The 23820-nt window shown below is 38.9% G+C and overlaps 1 protein-coding gene across 3 annotated transcripts in view; it reads right to left on the bottom strand.

Annotated features, from left to right (window-relative positions):
- MAN1A1 (mannosidase alpha class 1A member 1) overlaps window positions 1-23820 on the bottom strand; it is a 164229-nt gene that overhangs the window by 138752 nt on the left and 1657 nt on the right. The window lies entirely within an intron of this gene.

Here is a 23820-nt window from a genome sequence, read left to right as displayed (position 1 = left end):
CCAAGCTTTAAATGACTGATGTGTTACAGGGGTTATGGGGAGGGGCATAAATGGTTAACAAAATAGGTATGTAATCAAGGTTCCTGGATTCACCTAGAAAACAGTAACTTTACAGAAGAATTTGAGTTTCTTTCCTCTACCTTGCTTGAAAAAAGTAAAATATTTATTCAGAGTGGTATAAATTATTCAAGTAAACATTGTTATCAAAGTAGATGACTACATTATATTTTTAGATGTAAATCTCAAATATTAAAGTATCTTCTATAATATAATTACCCATAGCACTGGAAAAACAGAATTACTCTAATACTTGCATCCATTCTTGTTAACTATATTACATAGCTTAAGCTATCTGAAAAGGCCTCTGGTCAAAAAATATGTAGAAAGGTATTTTTACTTAATACTATGCTTCAAGTTAGTAAAACCAATAACATTAGTTGAAAAGTTTGTTATCTACTCTTATAGAGTTACATAGCTGAGTTACAATTTCTTTTTCTCAAATGTAAAATTTCTCTCCCTCAAATATGTATATATGTACTTACATGTGAAAGAATACAACTTTCCTCCCTATGTTTTATTATAACTATACCAAATCTTGTTTAAAAAGGTCAGTATACTTGTGATCTTCAACTATCAATTTCCATATAAAACTGACCCTCTTATACTATATATTTTCTTCTCATTGTTTGAACAATATTAGAATTCCACATCCTTCGTTTCTGGAAACGAGACTGTTATTCCAAATAGAGAAGTATGACCTTCTACAGTTGACAGAAAATACCTTCCAAGTACTGAATATAAAATACTGTCCTTGGCTTAGGACTCTTTAACTTGATTTAAAGTATCCTTGTTTAAAATGCTCCTCAGAACTAGGAGACTATTTTGCCTTCTCCCAGGATGCTCTGTCGGATTTACGAGGAATCTGTCCATCCTCCCAGCTTCCTTAGACCTGTCTTAGAAGAAGGATGCCCTTCCAGCAACTAATTACTCACGTTTGAATTTATCGACAAAGATCTGAGGTCCTGGAATCTAATGGATCAAATGCATGGCCTGCAAATATTTATCCATGTTTGCCCAGGAAACAAGCTGGGCAAAGGTGAGGGTGTTAGAGTGGCCTCAGCCCTCCATCACACTGGCTGGCTCCTGTAGAACATGCTCTCATAACAGGAAGCAGACCAAACCTTTGTCAGTCAGGCAGAGAGAAAATTCCAGAACAAATTCAGTTAGCTTCAGGGTGCAAGTGCCAGCCTGTTCTAGTACTGGACTCTATGGACCCCAATTCCAACTCCATTCCCACAGGTTCCTTTGTGCCTCGCTGAACCGTTCATTCCTTCCAGAATCATCTGAGCATCTACAGCTACATGATCCACACTGCCTTCAATCCCTGTCCACCATGGGCTAACCTTTGCACAGCCCTATGTCTGTAAGTCTTATCAGTGCTACTAAGTACCTCAATTCTGGTTCTATGTCTGCTTTTTCTCCTCTCTGACTTGGATCTTTGGGTACTAGGCTCTGTTCAGCTTCGACCCATGACTACCATGATACACCACACTGGTATTCTTTGAAACCCAGACTCACACCTCAACTCTATTCTCAGGATTACTGGTAACGATCTCTTGTAAAGGAACTGCCTTCCTAGCATGGTCTCTAGACTTTGGGCCTCGTTAGCCACTGGCCTAGTCCATCAGATAAAATGCCACTATACATGCTTACGTGTATGTACACTTCCACAAGCCAAGAAGCACAGTGCTGTGATGCTTGCTACCTAGCTAATCCCATTTACAAGTTTTTTTTGTTTGTTTTACCGAGTAACCTATACAGATGCTGATTCATTATAATTCAAGGTACTCTTCTCCTAAATCAAGTAATTCTTGACAGAGAAACTTAGGCATTCCTCCATGTTTTTTTAAGAGTTTTTCCAAAATATCTTCAGCACAAGGCTCTAAATCATGAAGTGGCAAAAGATTTGGGTAATGGTCATTTCAAAATTGAAGGATGGCTTTAACTACTTTTCAACTATTATATAGCTTGATCTTTAGCGTGGTGCTCAAGGTCATAACCAGGTCCACAGTGAGGTGGCTGCTGACAGATAAGGTTCTCTATTCTAACAGCCTGAGATCACAGCAAACAAGCTGGACTTTGTCCAAACCCTTGAAAGATGCCAATTACACTTCATCCCTCTTAATCATGAAGTCTGTGAAGAAGTAGTTATCACTGTTCTACCACTTCTAGAGAGCATCACAAAAACAAACCTGTGAAGTTTAACAAAAGACCACATTAAAAAATGTAGTTCTGTTGTAAACCGCTTTACCCAGTTTCTAGCCCCGATGACAAAGTATGGCAGATATATGATTTGTATGGAAAATGTTTTGTTCGCTCCTTTTAAGTGAAGTGCCTGCGTGTTTCGCTTCATACCCGTAGATTCAAAGTTGTAACATAACAACCCAAAAAAAGGATAGAGTGGATGTCATCCTCACTTCAATGAACACTTTCTTTTTGCTGACATTTATATAAACCAAGAATTTGTTAGCTACAACAAGAAAAATGCATTTCTAATATGATCACAATCATATATTTTACCAGTACTTAGCAATTGTATCATGTAACATGAAATCAATTATCAAGGTATTTTTGAGTACCTAATTGGTGCCCAGCATGTCAGCTTCCTTCTGCTTAATCCACAACAATTCACATCTGCAGGTTGTTGCTGGGTTCGTGTCTTGTGGTTTTGTTTCTCCAGGTAGACAACAGAGTGGAAAGTATGGGAATGCACCCAGAGTCTTTCCTTTCCTTCCCAGGATGTCAGGCGAACCAGCTCTCTATACCCAGTGGTAATGCAGGTATTGATGACTAATGGACCCAGTCATTAGAAGGACAAATTCTGGGACAAATAGGTAGTGAGAAAGACAACTCAAATAGCTAAACTTGAGGTGGAGGTGACAGGGGGTGGGGGTGGTAGAGAGAAAAGATTAGTTGGAGAATATTCTAAATCACTAGTTATGTATAAGAAGGGGATGGGAGGGAGTGAAGACAGCAAACATACAAATCTTATATAATGGAAATAAAAATGACACTGGCAAAATATTTCAGGGCTTCCAAACCATACACTACAATGTAGGTAAATTCAGAACAGCTAACTACAATGGGTACTTATGTTGACTATTACCGTGTTCCAATGTACACAGCAACAGCAAGTCCCCAGAGTCAAGTAATTTCTTTCCTATGATCTCCACAAGAAAACTCGCTGGAAAACTAGGAAATTAAGAAAATTAAAAATTTCACTCAAGTGCTTGTTTGGCAGCACATATACTAAAAATTTCACTCAATTTTTCACAGGAACAGAGTATTTCTAATCCCTAATTGTGTATTCAAGGGATTAAGCACACTCTTGTGAAATCTGTGTTACATATAAAAGTAGACAAATAGATACACAAAGGTTTGTTTAACACCAGAAGATGTTTTCTCTTTTTATTTTATTGTAAAACTCAGAGCCCCATGGCTGTCAGGCATGAATATCTTCAGTGTTAAAAGTCACTAAGGAAATATGATTATCTTATTTGCAGATGAAGTTGTTACTAAAACCATAAAAGGCCACTGGTTTAAAACATGGTCTCTCAGCCTCAGCACTACTGACATTTGGGGTGGATAATTCTTTGTTGTAGGAGCTGTCCTGTGTTCTGCTGATGTTTACCAGTACCCCTAGTTTCTACCCATTAGATGCCCTGTAGCACGTACCCCCAGATGTGACAGCCAGTGTCACCAGACATTGCCATATGTCCCCTGATGGGGGTGGGGGAGGGCAAAATAGCCCCAGTTGAGAACCAGTGGTTAAAACAAATAGTTACATTAGAATAATATTCTGAATACTTTTACAGGACTATGTACTAGGCACAATTCAATTTAATCCTCAGTAATAACTCTTATGAAGTAGGGTCTATTTTAGCCCCCATTTTACAGATGAGAAAACTGAGGTACAGAGAGATTAAGTTAATTGCCCAAGGTCACCGGACACATAAGTAGCAGAGGGGGAAATCAAACACAAGGAATCTGGCTCTGGAGTATGTGCTCCTAACTTCTACATGATACCTTTCCTTCCCAGGATGTCAGGCTAACCAGCTGACATAGGCAGAATACATACAAATCAGAATTATTTTTCATTCAAGATTTTTAGTAGTCTTATAACATTGGCCATCTTATATACCCCTAGTGAGTTCAGAAGAGTCATTTGTAAAACAGGAATAATAATGAGATTAAAATAAGATACTTTATCAAAGGTACTTAGGCCTCAAAGAGTTCTAAGAATAATGAATAGAATATTCTTATTTATCCCTACTCTTTACATGTGGATATATCTTTGGTTTCTCTTCCCTGTTTACCTGTGCATAGCAATCAGAATCAATTATACAAAGAAACTACTACAAAACCTGGCTTCTTCTGCTTTGGGTTACCCCTACCTATAACCTGAAGCACAAAACACTGCCTGACTGGGTTATAGCCTGACTGATCACAAACCACAGCAAGAGGCCACACAATTTGCCAATGGCTGTTGAGTAGCCCGAGTTTATGCGCTTTGCTGGGCTTCACAGACTGCATCATGCATAGTATCCACAGATAGTAAGTAGAACCCCACCCTTCAAAGATGTCCACTTCCTTTTTTTTTTTTTAAGATGTCCACTTCCTAATCTCTGGACCTGTGAAATGTAATTTTACAATGCAAAAAGAAAGTTCACAAATGTAATGAAAGTTACATCTAATTATCTAAGGATAATTAACCTTAAAACACAGAGATAAGCCTGGATTCTCTAGGGGGAGCCCAACTGAGGCCTTGAAAACAGAGAATGTTCTTTAGCTGGAGGCAGAAGAGATGCAGCAGAAGGGAAAGTCAGAGATTTGGCTGAGTGGCACTCAAGGTGACATTGTCAGTTTGAAAATAGAGGGGCAACGGGAACAGGAATGCAGGCAGCCTTGAGGTGCTGAGAGGCTCCTCGCTGACAGCCAGCAAGGAAATTGGGACCTTGGCCCTGCAGTTGCAAGGAACTCAATTCTACCAACAACCTGAATGAGCCTCTGAGCAGATTCTCCACCAGAACCTCCGGGTAAGGGCCCAGGCCTCCTTCATTTTGGCCTTATGAGACCCAATGCAGAGAAACCAAACAAGCCCACTCACTCTGACCCACAGAACAGTGAGATATTAATTATATTGTTTTAAGCGTTTATGTTTGTGATAATTTGTTAGAGCACCTATAGGAAACTGACACAGCACACAACATGCCTGAACAAGGAAGAACACTCACTCACCCACTGCCATACCATGAATTTACCAAGTGGCCCACAAGGGTTTAGAAACCCGGTCTTTCAATCCCCAAACTATTTCTTTCAATAATCAAGATCTGTGTCATTCTGGAAGCAAATGGTTTTACATCCGTTTACTCACTGGCTCCTCACCACAGCCACGAAAGCCATTCACAGATGAGAAAGGCTCGAAGGCATTGTGTACTTACACAGGGTTGGACTGTTAATAAGTGACAGAGCCATGCGCTCTTCCATCTCTTTGCTTTTGTATATGTTGCCTTTAACAGTAAAAATATAATAAGCATAGAGGATTAAACAATGCAAGGCATAAAAGTCCAGAAAGACAATGATTTTCTGCTGAAGGCAAACAGGTAAGAATTTGTGGAACTAGTTAAGATTTAAGTTGGATCTGGATGGACAGGTAAGATTTCCAAAGATGAATGCTAAGATGCGATTTTTTTTTTTGAAACGTAATCAAATTCTGGTGTGTGTGTTTGTGTGTTTTTAATTGGTCACCATTAAAGTTAAAGTGTTTGGGCTTCATCCCATTATGAAGCAGCACTATGAGAGGCTGTTAACTAGAGAGCATCTCCGGGTATGTACATTTGATTAATGAACTAGTATTTCGCAGGTATGTCTGTATCACAGTTAATTGAACAATGTAAAAATGCTGGTGAATTGTCATTTCAAGGACACAGAATTTTCTGTAGGGAATATAGAGCAGAACCCCAGACAATCTGCCTCTAACAAGTAGTCCTATGACAAAGACACTTCTAATAAGATAAATGCAGCTGGATGCAGCAGAGATGGAGGGAGACCTCTGTGTAGCCAGGCAACCCTGTCTTCTCCAACACTCAGGAGGCTCCGTGCCATGGCTATATTAGTACTAAAAATCAATACTCCACCCCTTGGCTACAGCTGATTAGACACCTAACTACAGCTGGGTCAGATTCTCCATTCTGGGAATTTGGAATTGAGTCTCTGAGACGCTTTTTGGAATATTAGTACTTGAACTCACTGGGCATGTAAGCTAAAGGACTGAGCCGTAGAGAGCTGGTTTGTAGAAGAAAGAATAAGGCAGATATATCTAGAGACAAAAGATAAGTAGCCCAGGATAAGAAACTGGAGGAATATCAGTCTTAGTTCCAGTGGTTTCCAGATTCCTTGTTCTAGGCCCTGTGATGTCTTGCTGCATTTCTTGACTTGGATCCATGATACCCTCTCCTTATCTTTACAATAAATATCCCTCCCCACTTATTTTAACCTAAATTGAGTGGATTTATATTCTTACAAACAAATGATCCTTGCATCAATTCTCTCAAAAAAAAAAAGCACTTGGGACCATGTGTCTTTTCTCTGTTTCAAAACACTTGGGAAAACCCCAAGACTAGGTCAATCTACTTGTCTGCCTTCTTCAAATATGTCGGAGTGGCTGAATCTTGCTAAAGAAGATCAAACAAGTGAGCAGATGGAGCCGTCACAAATCCATGGCTGCAGCCCCCACTGTGTGCCAGCAAGCCGCCTCTTTCTCTAGTCAACCTTCTCGTTGCCCCTAGTCATCCTGCAGCTACCACCCCCTCCTCCAGTCCCAACCACTGTGGTCTTCTTGAAAGAATAGTCTCTGTACTTCCCTACCTCGCCTGCAATATGGATTCCACTCTAAACATGCCACTGAACCTGCTCCAGCAGGGGCTTGATTTCTGCCGGCTTGTTACCAAATCCAAAGACCAATTCTTAGTCCTTATCTTGTTTCTCAGCATCATTTGACACTGCTGAGACTCACAGCTTAAAATGTTAAATATCCAAAAATGCCCCCAGGGTGCCGCACTCTGCTAGTTTGTTCTTTCTGTGCTTCTGATATCCTTGCCTGTTGTCTCGTCAATACTCCACCCCTTGGCCACAGCTGATTAGACACCTAACTACTGCTGGGTCAGATTCTCCATTCTGGGAATTTGGAATTGAGTCTCTGAGACGCTTTTTGGAATATTAGTACTTGAACTCATTGGGCATGTAAGCTAAAGGACTGAGCCATAGAGAATCCCTTACATGTTGATGTTCCTCAGGCTTCAGGTCCTGGACTCTTGTTAATAGGACACTCTATCCCCGAGGGACCTCATCTACTACCGGGGCCTAACGGTCTTAAAGATTAGTATCTCTAGTTCAGTCCTATCTTACTGTGTACTTCCAACAGCCTGCGAGAGACCTTCCACACTTGGACATCTTTCTCATTTAATGCAAAACACCCCAAACCAAATCCATCTCACCTTTCCCCTTTTCTCCTTTGCCTGGGTGCCCCCGCGTGACCCCCAGTACAAAAACCAGGAACCCAAGCACCCTCTTTGACTCTACTTTCTCCTTCCACCTCCCTGTAAATGTTCACAGTTCTGTAAACGTTGTCTTTTAAATATGTCAAGGATCTGCTCACTTTTGCTTTCCCACTATCCCTATGTTAAGTAAGCCATCATCATCTCTCACCAGGATTACTACAAAGCCTAACATGTGCTCGACTCCAGTCTTATCCAAAAATGCAAATTTGATATTATTTGTCCAGTGTATCATCACTTAGGACCAACTAAACATGCTTTGTTGTTACTTCTACACAAAATCTGAGTGCCAAGTCAGTAACAATGTTTATTTTGACTCACAGATCTTTTTTGGTAATATACCACATTATGAATTTAAAATTAATATTTCACTTGTGTTAAAATGGTCATACTTTATGGAATGTCTCCCTTAAAAATTAAATAATTGCAAGATTATTTATTCTAAAATTTAGTTGTAGTTGCCCCAAGACTAAGAGGTGAAAAGGAAGCATATTTAGACTTTCTTTCAGACTGTACTCCTTCTCCCCATCTTGACATAAACAACTTACCAGAACTTCCAATTATTTTCATTAATGCTTCAGTATTATTTTAGATAATTATATACCCACAGAATCACATATATATTATGTATAAACATGTCATTAAGGTATATACACATACATTAATACATACTAATAAACATGTGCTTCATGTTGAACACAATACTATTAAGAGAAGCTTTTCCAAACAAACTGATCATGGGTTTTACTTTCAGAATAAGTGTAAAAACAAACCAAAACAACAACTAAAGAACTAAAAACCATAATGAAAATAAACAAAAACAAACGCTAGCATGTTGTTTGCCACAAGCTGAGATGGAATATTGTCAACCCTTAAGCTCCTGTCCCTCCTTCTCCTTCTCAGGCAAAGGAGTGACTTTGTGACTCCCAGTTCTTTAGACAAAATGGGTAAGATCCTCAAGGGTGCCAAGGCAAGGGGAGCTGGGTGCGTTCGCCAGGAGTGAATGCAGTCGTGGGAGAGGGATGTGTGTCAGACAGACCCAATGTCAAAATTCCAGGTGAAGCACCCAGAACCTCTGGAACCCCAGGCAATTCGCATGACCCTTCTTGGCCTCAATTTCCTATGTGTAAATGGGGAAAATAATACCGAATTCACAGGGTTGTTCTGAGAATGAAGTGAGTTTAAGTATGTAAAGTGGCTAGCACAGTACCTAACAAGAAACAAACACTTAACAATGGTATGCTGTAATTACTTTCATTATTTTTCACCACTCTAGAATCAGGATTACAGATAAAAGAGACAAAAATCTATGCAAAGATGAGATTGTAAAAATCTAGTTACTGGTTGTTTTAATGATATATAGATCAAGCTACACAGAAAATCACTTAAAAAGACTATTCTCAGAACAAGAAGAATAACATGCATTCTACTGGAGAAAGAAGGAAGCATATTATAGAGTATAACTAAACAGCAGTATTTTTTATTAAATGTGTGGTCTTAACTGCTCCCTCTATTTTCAACCTAGAGAAGAAAATTATTAGGTATTGTTATTGTTGTTGTTCTTCAGCAAATTAATAGTTGAAGTTTTAAGAGTCAGTTAAAGAATAAATAAGTTATTTTAAATATTCAGGCAAAATTCTGTTTAAGAAAGAAATATCTAACTGGGGTCTTCTTATATAATGAAGGAAAACTCTAGGATTCATTATTATATAGAACTTCTCTTTTACGACCACTAATGTGCTCTGTGCCCCTGGGGTTTGCGAAGACAGGGTACTCCAGAGTGAAGTACAGGAGTGGTGATCTCACCTAGAGGAGGAAGAGCCGTCCCTCCTTGCGAGTTGAGTTCACCACATTCTGATCAGCTCTTGAAAGTGCTGTCTGCAAAAATCCCCCAGTGCTTTGGACAGCCCTAACAACTCTATGGTGATGCCTGAGATTTCAAATCAATCAAAGGCATTCCTTCCTGAGACAGCCTTCCAGCAATTCCGCTGAGAGCCAAAGGCCCACATATATGCTAACCAATCATGTAACTAGATAGTTTCCTCCCTTACGAACTCTGAAACTAGCCGCAAGTGTCCCACAGGTCAGGAAAAAGGTGATCTCTCTGTGCACCAGTTTAATGTCTGGAGTTCACGTCTCAAGCTTCCAGGAAAGCGAGAGTGCTCTTAGTCCCTGCTGATAAGCACAGTCACTTTGTGATGATTAAGGTGACTAGTCCCACATACAGTCCTACTGCTGCTCTCCACCTTTGTGTCATTTGCTCCACTTCTCTGTGAGAGAAGACACAAAAGGACGGAAGATGATTAATAGCATGGGTAAAAAATATGAAAGAAAAAGACAGCTACATAAAGACAGCTAAAACTAATACTTGATTACCTGTGGCATATTTGTAAAATCCTAAACCTCTATTAGCACATTAAAGCCAAAGTAGGTGATTTAGGTCAAAGCTTTTACTTATCAAGAACACGTACATCCAGATTCGTTTTACTGATGAGAAATCTACAGTCAGTTAACTCAAACCAGGTATTACAGCTTGTTAAACTTCTAGTCCCCAAAGAAGTCCCTTCTAAATGCCTACATTCTAATGCCTTTACCTTATGAAAAGCCGGGGTGTAATTCTCCAGATCACAGGTGGGTGGAGAACTACAACCACAGAAGCAACTACACTGAATCCCAGATTTACAGGCGGATTCTAACGCAACTACACTAAAGAAGCATTAAGAAAGAAATAGATGAACAGCATTTCCCCCAAGGTCAACTGTTTTTAAAACTCTGTATTTTGGTTCATCACACTATGCTCTATCTTGGAGATAGAGGAGGAAGAGGACTCTTTCCTATTTATAAAATTACTGTTTATTTGATTTCAATCGATTTTAGAAACATTGACAAGGCTTGGGAAATGCAGGTATCTTTTCATTTTAACTTTTCCTATTTTCCTCACCACGAACGGCAAGCAGATTTAAAATTCTAAGGCTGGAAAAAAAACAAAAGGAAACCAGATTGGAGGGGCATAAAAAAAAAAAAAAAAGCTAGAGAAAAAGGAGACTAAAACATACCCGCGGTCAGCAAAGGATACCTTTACCTCTCTACATTAATCAGTATTTATTAAATAAATCCTACTCTGAAATCTAACATGAAATAACTTAAAAATATCATAGGTCAAAAGCTTTCTATTATTTTAGGTTGAATCATAAGAACTTAAAACTAAATTCAGCCAAAATGTTCTTCAGAAAGTCTTTAAGAATATAATGTTCCAATTAAAGGAAGTAAACTTTTAGAACATTAGTTGATGTTCTGTTTCCAAATCTAATCCTCCAGGCATAAACTACAAAGTTAATAAAGAGCAGATTAAAACCAACCAAGAACAAATTATTAATTCCGTTTTTCCATTTCACTCTTCAATTCTTGTTTTAAATGCACTAGGAGTCTCTGCTGCAGACATAGTTAAAGCTGCAGCAGCTCTAATAATCAACGGATCTTATCACAAAGGGTGTCGATACTTTCTAAATGAAAGCACCATATGCCTAATTATTGAGCTAAATTTATACATGTAGCTATCTCTGAATGAAACATTTTCAGCCTTTGGGTTCACAGAATATTTCTTTCCATGCCCTTAAGGTATTTCTCCAGATTTCATTCTTCTCCTTTTTTCCCTCTCCCCCATTCTGAGCGCTGGGTGACACACTCGGCCAGGAAGCCAGAGGGAACTGGACACTGATGAATGGTCACACTCTCTATGGTCTTCTCAAGGATGAACATCACTTCTATGAGATAACAATTGAAACAAGGCAAAAGAATGCTTACTTTCCTGCCACAGGAAGCAGGAATTTTGGCAACAACAAGTGAGTAGGGAGGTAACAGCAGAAAACACAAGCTAGTATTGGTTAATGCAACAATATTGCAGCCAAGGCTTCCTTTTCTTTCCTGGAAATGACTTCTCAAATCCAGTTACTTACTGACAACCCCTTTCTCAACAAAAGGCGGAGCTTATTACTCTAAACAATCCCTAGTTACTGATAAATAAATACTATTTATTGAATAATGAATGCTATGTTCCAGGCATTATGCTGAGAGATTCACATACATTTCCTACTTCAATTCTCACAATGACTCTGCACAAAGAGAAACATTAGCTCCATTTCACAGGTATGGAAAGGGACGTTCAGATGGTTTGTACTCTGTCACAGTGCCTCACAGTTAGACTAGAATTTTGGTGATATACTTAAATCGTTTCTCAATTTGGTTACATTTAAGACAAATTGCCTTCCATTGTTATATTCTGGGCTGTGAACCTATGGTACAGATAAAGGTGTCTCCACACTTAAGGGGTCTAACATCTAGTTGGAAGATAGCATATATGCCCATGAAATTAGCAACCCACAGGGCAAAGCCAGAAATAACAAATGCCATGGAAATTTGGAAACTGGAGAGAGATCAGTAAATGTTGGGAATGTGAGAAAGGGCTTCATGGAGGACATGGATGCTGAGCAAGTAAGAGGACTTCTGACTGAGAGGAATAAACTAAACAAGGCAAAGCCCTTAATTAGTTGTGTTTTGGAGATGGTAACTATGCAAGTTTAGTTCAAGCAGTTTAGTTTAACTAAAGCTAACGTGCCTCCTTATTTAAGAGCTATGACTCAAGAAGCAAACTGAGGCGGATTTAGAGAAGACCATGAGTGTCAGCCTAAGGAATGGACACTTCATTCTAGAGCAATGTTTTTCACACTCTAGTTACTGGACCAGACTTATCAGTCACCCGGGAACATGTTAATGGGGCCCACTCAGATATCCTGAGTCAGAAACTCTGGGGGCAGTGCCCAGCAATCTGGGTGCGTTAACTTGCCCTCCAAGGGATTCTGAAGCTGGCTGAAGTTTGAATCCCTACTCCATAAGTGTACTTGACAGATAGGTGACTTGAGAGAAGTGATATTTTAGGAAAACTAATCCAATAGTGATCTACAGAATGAGTTGGAAAAGGGACCATTTACAAATTCATAAAATTCACAGAGCTTCTACCATGCAATTATTTATATGAGAAAGCCCTTTTCAGGAGCTACAAAGTACTTAATTGGGAAACAGAAGACCAAGGTTCTTTCCCAAAATATCACACCTTCTTACAGAGAAAATTTTTTATTAAATTCTAATTTCTCTAGTGGAAAATAACCCCTAACCTATTACTTTTCATTTCTGTGTGGTACCGTAAATATTACTTATAAAAACATCATTGTCTCAAAAATATTTCCCGGGTGGGGGGCAGGGGGAGACCCAAACCAATGTTAATTAGGTGTCTCATTTATAAAATTGAAATCTAAGAAAAATGACAACTCTTATTAAATGTAGTCCACAACTCTAGATAATAATGAACAGAAATGAATGAGGACTCTACCTAATTTCAAAATCACATACCTGAAAAACAAAATACCAAGTGTAAATATAAAGCAGGCTAACTTTTAAACAAAACAAACTTTTATATCCAATTAAGTGCTGACTTTCAAAGGAATATCACAAGTATCTCAATTTATTTCAGCAATGTTACATCTTCTCAAAAAATTTTTTATGAACAACCTGCACAGCCAGTTTATGATCATACAAGAAAGTGAATACAGGTTTTCATTTTATAAATCATTGTGAAAACAACTTTAAAACGGGAAGAGGTGTTTCCTACGTTGATTGATCTTTATTCACTAGATCTGGTTCTGAATGCCTTTTGACTGTTATAAAATATCAACATTTCCCTCAAAAGGCAATGGCCTGTAGCCTATGAGGATACATAGAATGGGCTCCAAAGATGGGTGGACAACATTTTTGGATTCTGTGATTATATAAAGTGGGGATAGATGTATAAGGTATCACACTTAACCTGAATAACTCTTCTTGGTATGTTTGCTTAAATAAGCACATTTATTCAACAAATATTTACTGAGTCCTATTATGGGCAAGGCCCAGGGTTAGCTGACCCATTGCATGCATTAGGGGGAAGCTCTTTATCTCGTTCTCAAGATGGTAGTCCTGGAAGAGATTCAGGACTACAAAGAGCCAACGTCACTGAGATTCTGTGCTCTTGGAGGGAGAGAAAACAAGTACTTCTAACTTGTGCTATGGCTTTATCTTATTACTGATAGAACACTTAATAGATCGTAATTTTTATTCACCCTAACTGCTAAAGCAGCTTAATGCGGTAGTTAATAAATCATCTTCATTTTTATGCTCCTCAAATTGCCCACCCATCCGGCTGTTTTTTGTTGTTGGTGGTGTTGTGTTTAAGCTACTGAGTTCTTCATCACACATTCTAAGCTAAGTAACCCCTAGGAGGCATAAATAATGAAGACTAACCAAAATGCTTAATATGAGTAAATGTACACAAGGTATTAAATACACACCAATTACTACATAAAGTTCCTTTTTACACTTAATAAGAATGCCTTATAAAATTGCTGACTTGGGCAAATAACTCCTGAAAACACAGTATGGACTGTTGAAGCATTTCTAATTATGAGATGAAAACCTGTAGTTGACTAGATACATTATAACATTTGACACTGCTAGTTGACTACAAAAATAACATGTCTCAGAGAACAGCATCCTAAATATTCTAAAATTACTATCATCTCAAGCCACAATTTATAAAAATAATATAGTACATTTATGTCAATCATTATTCACCGTGTTAACGCAGTCTCAAAGCCAAATTTAAACAGTTCTGGCGTTTGGCAGACTTTTATGAATTACCAAGGTCAGAATAAAAATACATTTTGAAATGTGCAACTCCTCACTATCTTACAAATGCATGACTAAAAACACATTATTTGAAGGAGTAGCAAAAAAAAAAAGCTCAAACTCATAAACAAATCATGCTTTTCTTTTATTCTCAAGATTCCTTGAACACAATGCATATTTATATTTAAAACACTAAAGGCCTCTAACATATGACATATAATGTAATCTTCCTTCTGTAAGAATTCAACTTTGTAAGACTTGCCATTTTCTGGCATCACTAAAATCACTTCTGAAATTCTATTTGGACTATTTTTGATCTTCAACTATAAACTTAAAATATTAGGAAACCATCCTGATGAATTCTAAAAAAAAAAAAAGAAGGATCCCTCCCACCTTCCACAGATCTTCAGAGAGGCCAATACTTTCCTCAAATATCTGATGCCAAAGCCCAACTATAATCTAATAATGAATACGAGCTGAGGGGAGCTGTCTGGGTCTTAGCTGAGGCAAAGTGGACTGTTCCAAGGTGCTTGGTAAGTACTCCTATCAATAAAGAGTACTTTTTATCCTAAGTGACCAACCCAGGGAAGAAGCAAATTTTGTTGTATGTTTTTTTGTTTTTGTTTTTTTAAATAAAATGCTGTCTATCACCTTCCTGGCCCTTGCCTCTTTTGGGAGCCTGTGTCCCACCAGCCAGCTTGTTAGATCCACCTTCTCCAATGGACACCCTACTCCTTAGGCTTCCACGCTTTGCCTTTTCCCCAAATCCTGCCCCTTTAATAACTTCCTTGTTCTATCCAACTCACAATGAGGAAATGCAACGAGTCAACCAACACAGATGAAAATGTTGCTCAAAGAAAAGCAAATTAAATATACAAGATGCTGTTTCATCACCTATGAAATTTACAAAGTTTTAACAAACTACATTCACTGTATTACAAGTGAAAGTATAAATTGTTTCTGGAAAGTAATCCCTCAAAATGTACTATGATCCTTTGACCCATTCATTTCCTCTTTCAGGAATTTAAGGGGAAATCCTACTTATGGGGGTCAGGGCAATGAAAAATAAGAGGGAAAAGGTGTTTATCTCAGCATATTTTTATGAAAACAAAAAACTGGAAATAACCTAAATGTGCAGACCCAAGGGAATGGTTAAATAAACTATGATGCTTCTATCTCATATATTATGCTATCATAAAATGACACTTCAAAAGAAAATGGAAAAACACGTTTATATAGTGTGGTTATAACGTGGGGGGGGGGAACCCCTATTTGCTGGGGCGGATTAGTGTTGGTATTACCTGTGACTAAGTGATAGGAATGTGAAGGATACATTTTTCTTTTTTCTATTCCTGTGTACTTTCAAAATGGTTTTTCCTAAGCCAGCATTGGTTTGCAATGAAATAAGACAATGAAAGACACTTCCTTCTTCTACAAAGCTAGTCTCACCTTGCTAAGACAAATCTCAAAGGATGATAATTTCTGCTGGGCAACTTGAGTGAAATACTTTTAACAGCAGCCTTTAAGAAGCAATACATCACCTCTGAAACAAATAATACATTATATGTCGGAAAAAAAAAGAAAGTAGGAAGGGAAAAATGAAGGGGGGGGAAATCAGAGGGGGAGATGAACCATGAGAGACAATGGACTCTGAGAAACAAACCGAGGGTTCTAGAGGGGAGGGGGGTGGGGGGATGGGTTAGCCTGGTGATGGGTATTAAAGAGGGCACGTTCTGCAGGGAGCACTGGGTGTTATGCGCAAACAATGAATCATGGAACACTACATCAAAAACTAATGATGTAATGTATGGTGATTAACATAACATAATAAAATTAAAAAAAAAGCAATACATCAACAAAAGGGAGGCACAGATGGTGAAATTTCAGGCAGCTGGGAATGAGATTTTGCGACTAGGAACACACCCCTGTGCTTCCTTAATCATTCTACAGGGCTGTCCTCTTGCCTTATGCCCTGACAGAGATCCAGCGGGGAAACACACCCTTGTAGCAGCTCCAGCACAGATTCTTGTGAAAGGGGAACTAGGGTTAGGCAATCATGCCCAAACATCAGTTCAGGGAAGCTGGACTGAAGCTGGACTTGGCCACCCCCAGCATGGATCATAAGCAAGCCCTTACCTCCTATCCATGGGCCCTCTGGTCCCTCAGAAGGATCAAGTGCTCCTCTGAGGACTTTGAAAAGATCATTCAGTGAGAAAGGACTGGGTAGATAGTTTCCAGCAGTAGCTCACGGTCTTTGCCGGGACTGAACTCACTCTCCCCCAGTCATTCACAGGTCCGTGTCCGTGCCCCACGGCCACACCGTCCTCATAACCCCTAGCCTCAGCAAACAGGCATCCCCACCGGCGCAGCGCAAAGATGCCCTTCGTGGCGTGGTGTGCTGTAATCAGCAGCGGACGCTGGCGTCCTTCCTCAGGCTCTCACCCTTCTCTTCCATGCTTCCTCCTCCACCGAGCACCCTCATGGGAAGGCCTGGGGACAGGACAGCCCAGTGGGAGACCCACGTACAAAAGTATGAAGACGTGCAAATGGAAGTTACTATAAGAAGGCCTGCGTGTCACGAACGGAAAGGATATAGAGCCAGAGTGATGAGAACGCAGTGGGACAGTTCGGGGACTGGGCCTTTGATAAGCTTAATAACCAGGGAGACAAAGGCCTGACGGAAAAAAGGAAGTGAAGGAGGCATTCTAGTTACAAAAGACAAGTGAATACAAAGCATGGTGGGCTTTTTAATTTTATTATCTCTGTTCTGGATTATCTGCAGGACTGCTGGGCTCTAATGTACCTAAAGCAACTGCCAGAGTATTCAAGACAGAAAGGAGGGCTGCGCCTTTTAAATGCTCTTAAGCCTTGATCTCATTTGGTTTTCTTTCAAGCATCTAATGATCACAGAAGCCTTTATCAGGACCCAGGGCGGGTAGGGCAGTGCTGCCCCTTCTCCAGAGCCAAGGAATTAACCAGCATTGCTTTCTCAAGCAAAGATGCTCCTCTCTCTAGGATGGTCTCATTGGGGCTTCTCACTGCTGGCCTGCCATTCAGGGCTGCAGGGGGGGCGGGGGGGCGCGGGGCAGGCCAGCCAGCCACCAAAACGTAGGTTCTCATTAGAGTCAAGAAATCACAGGCGGAGTGCGGCCTTCAGGCTAAGAGGCAGCTCCCAGCTCTGACGTTAGTGCCTTGGGGCAATCTCAGGAAGTCAAGGCTCCCCGGCCCTGGCTCTTACCTGGAAAATTAGGACTGGGCTTCAGGATCTCAGAGGTCTTTCTGGGCCCGAAACCCTATCAAATCTCAATTTGTGGCTCTCAGGGAAGGGCAAACTCTTTGAGTTACAAAGTACAACTGATTTATCTGAATTTTGATTATTAGATGATGGACTGAGCTCTGACTATAGCACTGATCATAATTAAGTAAATTTCTGTCAAGTCTGAAGTAATTTTCTTCTTACTTCTTAAAAACATTCCTCTGAAGATAAAACGAGCTCAAATGCACTTTCCCCAATTTCTCTTTCTATTCTGGGGAACAGTTTCAATGCCTAAGGAGGTAACTCAAGCGCTGTGATTACTCTGAGAAGGAGCCACTTCAGGAATGGGCGCATCTGACTGTGAGAAAGAGACGAATTCTTTCTCAAATACTTGAAGTACAGAAGCTGAAGAAGTATATCGTTTTAAAGATACCTAGAGTTTTTTTGGAATTTGGAAGGAATCTGAGAAAATCAGAGTTGACAGTAACATAATAAAATCACAGCTGTCTGAAAAGATCATCTTGATGAACTGGAAATGTATCCTTTTAAGCACCGAATTTGATTTGAACTGTTTTTGGTAACCTTTTGAAACTTCGTTTTCCACTTCCTGATTTACCAAACATTATGAAACAAAGTAATCTTAGATGGAGCGACTAGTAACAGTAATAATAGCAAGTAGCATTTATCATACATTTGCAACATGCCTGATATCATTCTAAGTGCTTGCTGTGTGGATGATCACATTTAAACCTTCTGATCCAATGAAATGGGTACCCATTGTTGTCTTCATTTTACAAATGAGAAAACCGAAGCTCTGAAAGATTCAATCGCAACTTACTTAACGTCACTCAATGGAAGGGATTCAGGTCCTGGCCATCTGCCTCCGGACCAGCCCTTCTCATCCCCACCATAGTGCTGCGAGTGGATGGAGAACAGGCAAGGTTATCCAGAGACTCTCTAGGACCTACTTGGGCGAAGAGAACTGTGCTCCTACGATAAAGAGCCCATAGACTGTTGTAATTTTTTAAATGTATGTTTACTTTTTAAAAAACACAGTCCTTCAGGCTAGCTGTCAATTCTTCTGTTACACATCAGGCAATGTCAAAAGAGTGTGCACATGTATAGTTTGAAGTAGCTCCCCCATGCTGTTACACTCCTCTAAGCAGGCATCCCTCTTCTCGTCTCCTTTTTGCTTCCCCACCTCTCTTTGTAAAGAATGTACAACTGAATGATTACAAATGCCTCTGCTTCCTGCCGAGATCTTTATCAACAGAAAAAAATGTCATATCAAACTTTTCCTGGGTGGCTTTAAAAAGAAGAGGTCTTCTAAATCATGCCACTAATAAGATTTAAAAAATGACTCTAGTTAATGTAACTTAACTAATATAAGGTCAAATTTATAATACTGCAGAATTGTGTTTTGTACTCATTCTACATTAGAGTCTGCAAATGATGAATATGGCCAGTCCATTTATATACTTCTGTGGCATTTTATTTAGGAGGCAAGCCATGTTAAGACAGTGAGCAACACTCACCAAGGATCCGGCTTCCTCCTCAACTCAACTCTAATCTGATTTCTGGAATAATCTCTGTCTCAGTTGCATCTACTGTAAAATGAACAAGCTGAGCTATCTCTAAGGACTTATACAGAACAATATGACTTAGAGCATATGTTTACTTTTAAAAATCAGAGAGTTAAAATCTTTATGGCATATTGTTGGTAAAAGAAAAAACCTGCATAGTTTGTATAAAGGATCTTTAAAAGCAGATTTGGGAGTGAGGGTTAAGGTGGGGCTGGTTAGCGGTAGTTCAATTATTTAACACTAAACAAGACACGAGGCTAAGAACTGAAGGGAAAAGTCATGACTTAATTTTCCCAAAGAAATAATTCTCTTCCTTAAACTACTAAATATTGGTAGTTCTACATTACTCTTTTGTCTGCTTAGGGGAGAGGCATTTCATAGTATCTCTGGAATCCATGGGGTGGATGTTCCTATTTTGATCAATCGATACTCATCTTTGACAAACACACACATTTTTATGGTTTTGTAGGTTATAAAGAACTTAAAAGGTCACAGGTTCTCTATTGGGCTATGGGCTATATGCAGGGTCCAGTGCAATTCTGATCTACCCATGTATGTTTATCTCTCATCACTCACACTGATCTGGAGGTATTCCTCCCCTCTGACCTTGAGTCTGACCTTGAGACACATGCTTGAAACTCTCTTTACTGAAGAATTTGTACTACCACGGCTTATGGAATAATTCAATAAAATATATAAGTTTCCCACTGAATTCCAACAAACTCAGATTTCATACAAAGGCACTTACTATACATGTGAAATACTAAGATAAATTTCTCAGGATGGTTTATTTGATCAGCTCACCTAAAAAATACAGAATCATTGACTCAAAAAAGCATTTTTTTAAACCACTTTTCACACCTTAGCTAGGTTGTAAGGCCTATGAATTTTAAGTTACCTGGTAAGAGGAAGACAGAATATTCCTCTCAAATTATCAATAGCTTACAGAAAATTAAACTGAACATAATTGATCAACCATTAACAATCTTTTCTTGCTTTCATGTATTAAAGTTCAACAGTCAGGATCTACTCTACCACTTAACACTGCTGAAATCTTAATTTATTCATTTACTTATTAAAGAGAAAAAAATTTTACAAATACTCTATGACCTACCTGCTCTGGGGAAAAACCTAAGGGTGGGGGGAATCTTGCCTTTGCCTCTGGTCAATGTCAGGTATGTTTCAGAGTAGGGTGAGCAGAACAGGCAGGGTAACTCAAGGGTATTGAAGTTCCTCTGGAATCAGGTCTTCAAATTCTGGCTTTTATTATTTTGCAAATATTATTTTCCACACCAGAACTACCCATACAGATAAATTGGAAAGTTAAGTCTTCAAAATAAAAGTATTTGTCTGGGTAGATTATTCCTACATCTGATCTTTAATAAAAGGGTTAATCATCAAAAGTTAACATAAATGATAGACTCAAGAACAACATAAGGCTACTGTGTAAGGCATAAAAATACATTTTAACCATTAGCCACCAATATGAACATTTTCTTTAAACTTATGATCATATAAGTAGGTCTGGAATAAAAAACTAAAGAATGCTTTGAGAAACCTAAAGACAACTGGGACTGCCATGGCTGACCAATCCTAAAGCCTTACCTGAGAGACCCCAAGCTGAGTCCCTCACCTCAGCCCCTTCACTCCTGCCCCATTTAGGTTGGTGGAGACTCCAGTATGAGAAGGGAGGAATTCCCTCTGACAAGATGTCTTCAGCCCCTATTACTCAAGGACTCCCCCTAATTCCAGGAGATGAAAACCAAAATTATTCATCCTCTAAATTAGGATTATGGCTCTAATCCTAAAAGACAGTACAAGTTCTTTGTATAGGCTCAAAACAAAACAAAAAAAGAAAAGAAAGAAAGAAAAAAAGCTTCCTGATTTTAAAAAAAGGATTAAGGTAGAAGAGGATCTAGACTATTCGTTTAAAAATTCCATGGTGTTATTTAACTTCGGTCCTTCATTATTTTAACACTGCTTTTTAAAACTAAGGATAACTTGAGTATAATTTTTAAAAGATCAAACTCATGAAAATATATTCTATGTATCATAAAATTCAGGGAAATTCCAGAGTTGATTTTTTACAAAGTTTTCATGGGGCGGGGGGAGCATCTTGATTTCAATTTTAAGTATTACATCAAAGTTTTACCATCCATTGAATTAGTACTGGAAAGCATATAATGGCTTTTTGTGAAGGGAGCTAGGCAATATCCTATTTGAAATTATGACTGTCTCTTTTACACACAAATTTGTTAAAAATTTACCAAAGTACCAGTAACACAATTGTGTTGGCATTATTAAAATAGTATTAGCTGTCTTTAAATTAAATTTACAAATTAAATGTTTGGCTCAGAAATTATAGTCTAAGCTCTCAACATATTAGACTTGCCTATACTTTCTACATTTTAGCTATAAAACTGTTAATACATTCAGGTGTACTAACACCTGAGAGAGCCTAAATATATAAAGAGAAGTAGAAAATACAGGGACAATAAAAATCAAAACCAAGAGAAAGATCTACTGGTCCATGACAAAAGTCCACGGTGGTGCCAGAAACTGAATATAAAAGTGTGAAATTAAAGTGCAGTGCTCTATTTACAATAGGTAACCACTCTTTCCTTTCTAAAACTGAACATTTTCAGCACAGTTTTAGAATAGCATTTTTTTTTTTTTTGGTTTACAAAGGAATGCATCTGTCTGAACTAATCTGATGAAAAACCATAATCCATTTCTTCCCATTAGCTTTTGACTAAATACTGAAGCTAATTATTATGCTAGCTTTTTTGTGTTCTCACGGCAACACGGAATTTCAAGGAACACATTTAGTTCCACCGCTTTATGCAAGACTGGGCAGTTTCAAAACATCTAAGTGCTAAGATGTTAGCACCACACAGATATACAAGGCTATGTAAATTTTCTTTACATGGCTAATTAAGACCTTTTGATTTAGAGAGACAGATAACATGGATCCAGTAGGGGTAGACAGGCATACTGTTAATATGCTGTCCTCAATTCCCACTGCTTCTGCTCTAAATGCACTTCTAATCACTATTGGTTGGTACGGATAGCTTTTCAACATCCATGCATCTTTAGTATTTAAAATAATTTCCTTGGACAACTGTGATCTACACTAACTGGCAGCTCATAGGAATTTAGAGGCATGAAATGTGTGAATTACACTGTTTTAAACTTAAGGGAAACATAAGCATATAGATTTAGGGTTAGTTTACCTATGATTTTGTTTGGATATTTTTAAGGAGGATGGGAGATGAAGAGATGAGGGAAACTGGTGAAAAATAGAGCTTTTTATCTGCTTTCCTGGTTTGGTATCCCTGACAGGATTTCATGGAGAAGGCAATCTGCTACGGAGAAGTTGTCCGGGGGGCATAAAATCCATTCCTCCAAGTCTGGGAGGTTCTATGCCTGAAGAACGGTCCCAAAGCAGAAAGGCTGATGGGCTTGAAGGAAGCTATCTGCACAGAAGGATGAAGGCACCCTCTTTGTGCCTAGGGTAAACTGAAAGGCACCCAAATCTACTTTAACTTGCTCAATTACAGCTAAACCGAATTCATCTGGTCTTATATTAAAGTCACAAATCCTGTAACAATCAAGCTGCCTCCATTCTGTAGGTACTCAAGCTAAATACCTCTTCAACTCAAAACTGTTTACTCTCTGAAAATGGGAGAATGAGGCCACTTCCTTTCCTTATTACCTACCCAATGTCAAAACATAAAATTTATTTTCACAGAGACCCTGACATTTTTTTAATGCCAAAATATTACTTCCACTTATAACACATTTTAGAAATCTGAATCAAGATTTGGGATGAAATGCTTTTAATATGGTTCCTACAGCTCTTGGATTGTGTTAAAATTCAGGATGGTTTAGTTTCACACAGGAGAGTAGCTGTGGAAGGAGGCATGTCCTTTACAAAAAGCCTGCTGACTGGTGACAGGTGACCAGGAGAAGTCCTGGCTTCAAGTCCTAACTTGGTCACTAACTAACTCCAGGGCTCTGGGCTCCTCAAATTTCATCTTTAAACTGACAGTCTTAAATTACTTTAAAGGTCCCCCTCAGCTTTAAGCCAGTTAAGTGGCCATATGCTACAAGTGCTAACTGAAAATTACAGGAAGTAAATTATGAAAGACTTATCGAAGTCCATGTTTGTCTTGGATTAAGTTTGTCATTTTTGTGTTGCTGTGGAGGCAAACCTGTTGCATCACATAAAATACTCTTTTTCTCACTACACCAGAAATGCAAGAGACAATTGGCTGGCTTTTTAAATTTTTCATTTTTTAAAATGTAAATAAACAACAGTGTGCCCCCTATGATAGAAAGTTCTCAAGTTTCACCTTTATAATCTGTAAGTACACACAGGATGCCACCTGGCCGCATAAGGACACATGACTGAAGGCCAGGGAGTGCTGGCTTGCTGTTAGAACCTTTTTATCCTGCGTGATCAATGCTTTGCATTTACATACAACCTTCATTTCAAGCCACGTCCAAGCCTCAATAGGGGGCTGTTTGGGACCTTCACTGTCAATGTTCTCAGGGACGATTAACCGTGTGGAGGCCAGTGAAAGAGGAGGTTTGCACACCACCTCACCTGCCCATGTATTTAATACCTACCTCAGGTGGTTTATGC

This window comes from Zalophus californianus, chromosome 7, assembly GCF_009762305.2.
Source record: "Zalophus californianus isolate mZalCal1 chromosome 7, mZalCal1.pri.v2, whole genome shotgun sequence".
Lineage (NCBI taxonomy): Eukaryota > Metazoa > Chordata > Mammalia > Carnivora > Otariidae > Zalophus > Zalophus californianus.
The sequence above is the reverse complement of the archived record's forward strand: the minus strand, read 5'-3'. Positions and strand labels throughout refer to the sequence as shown.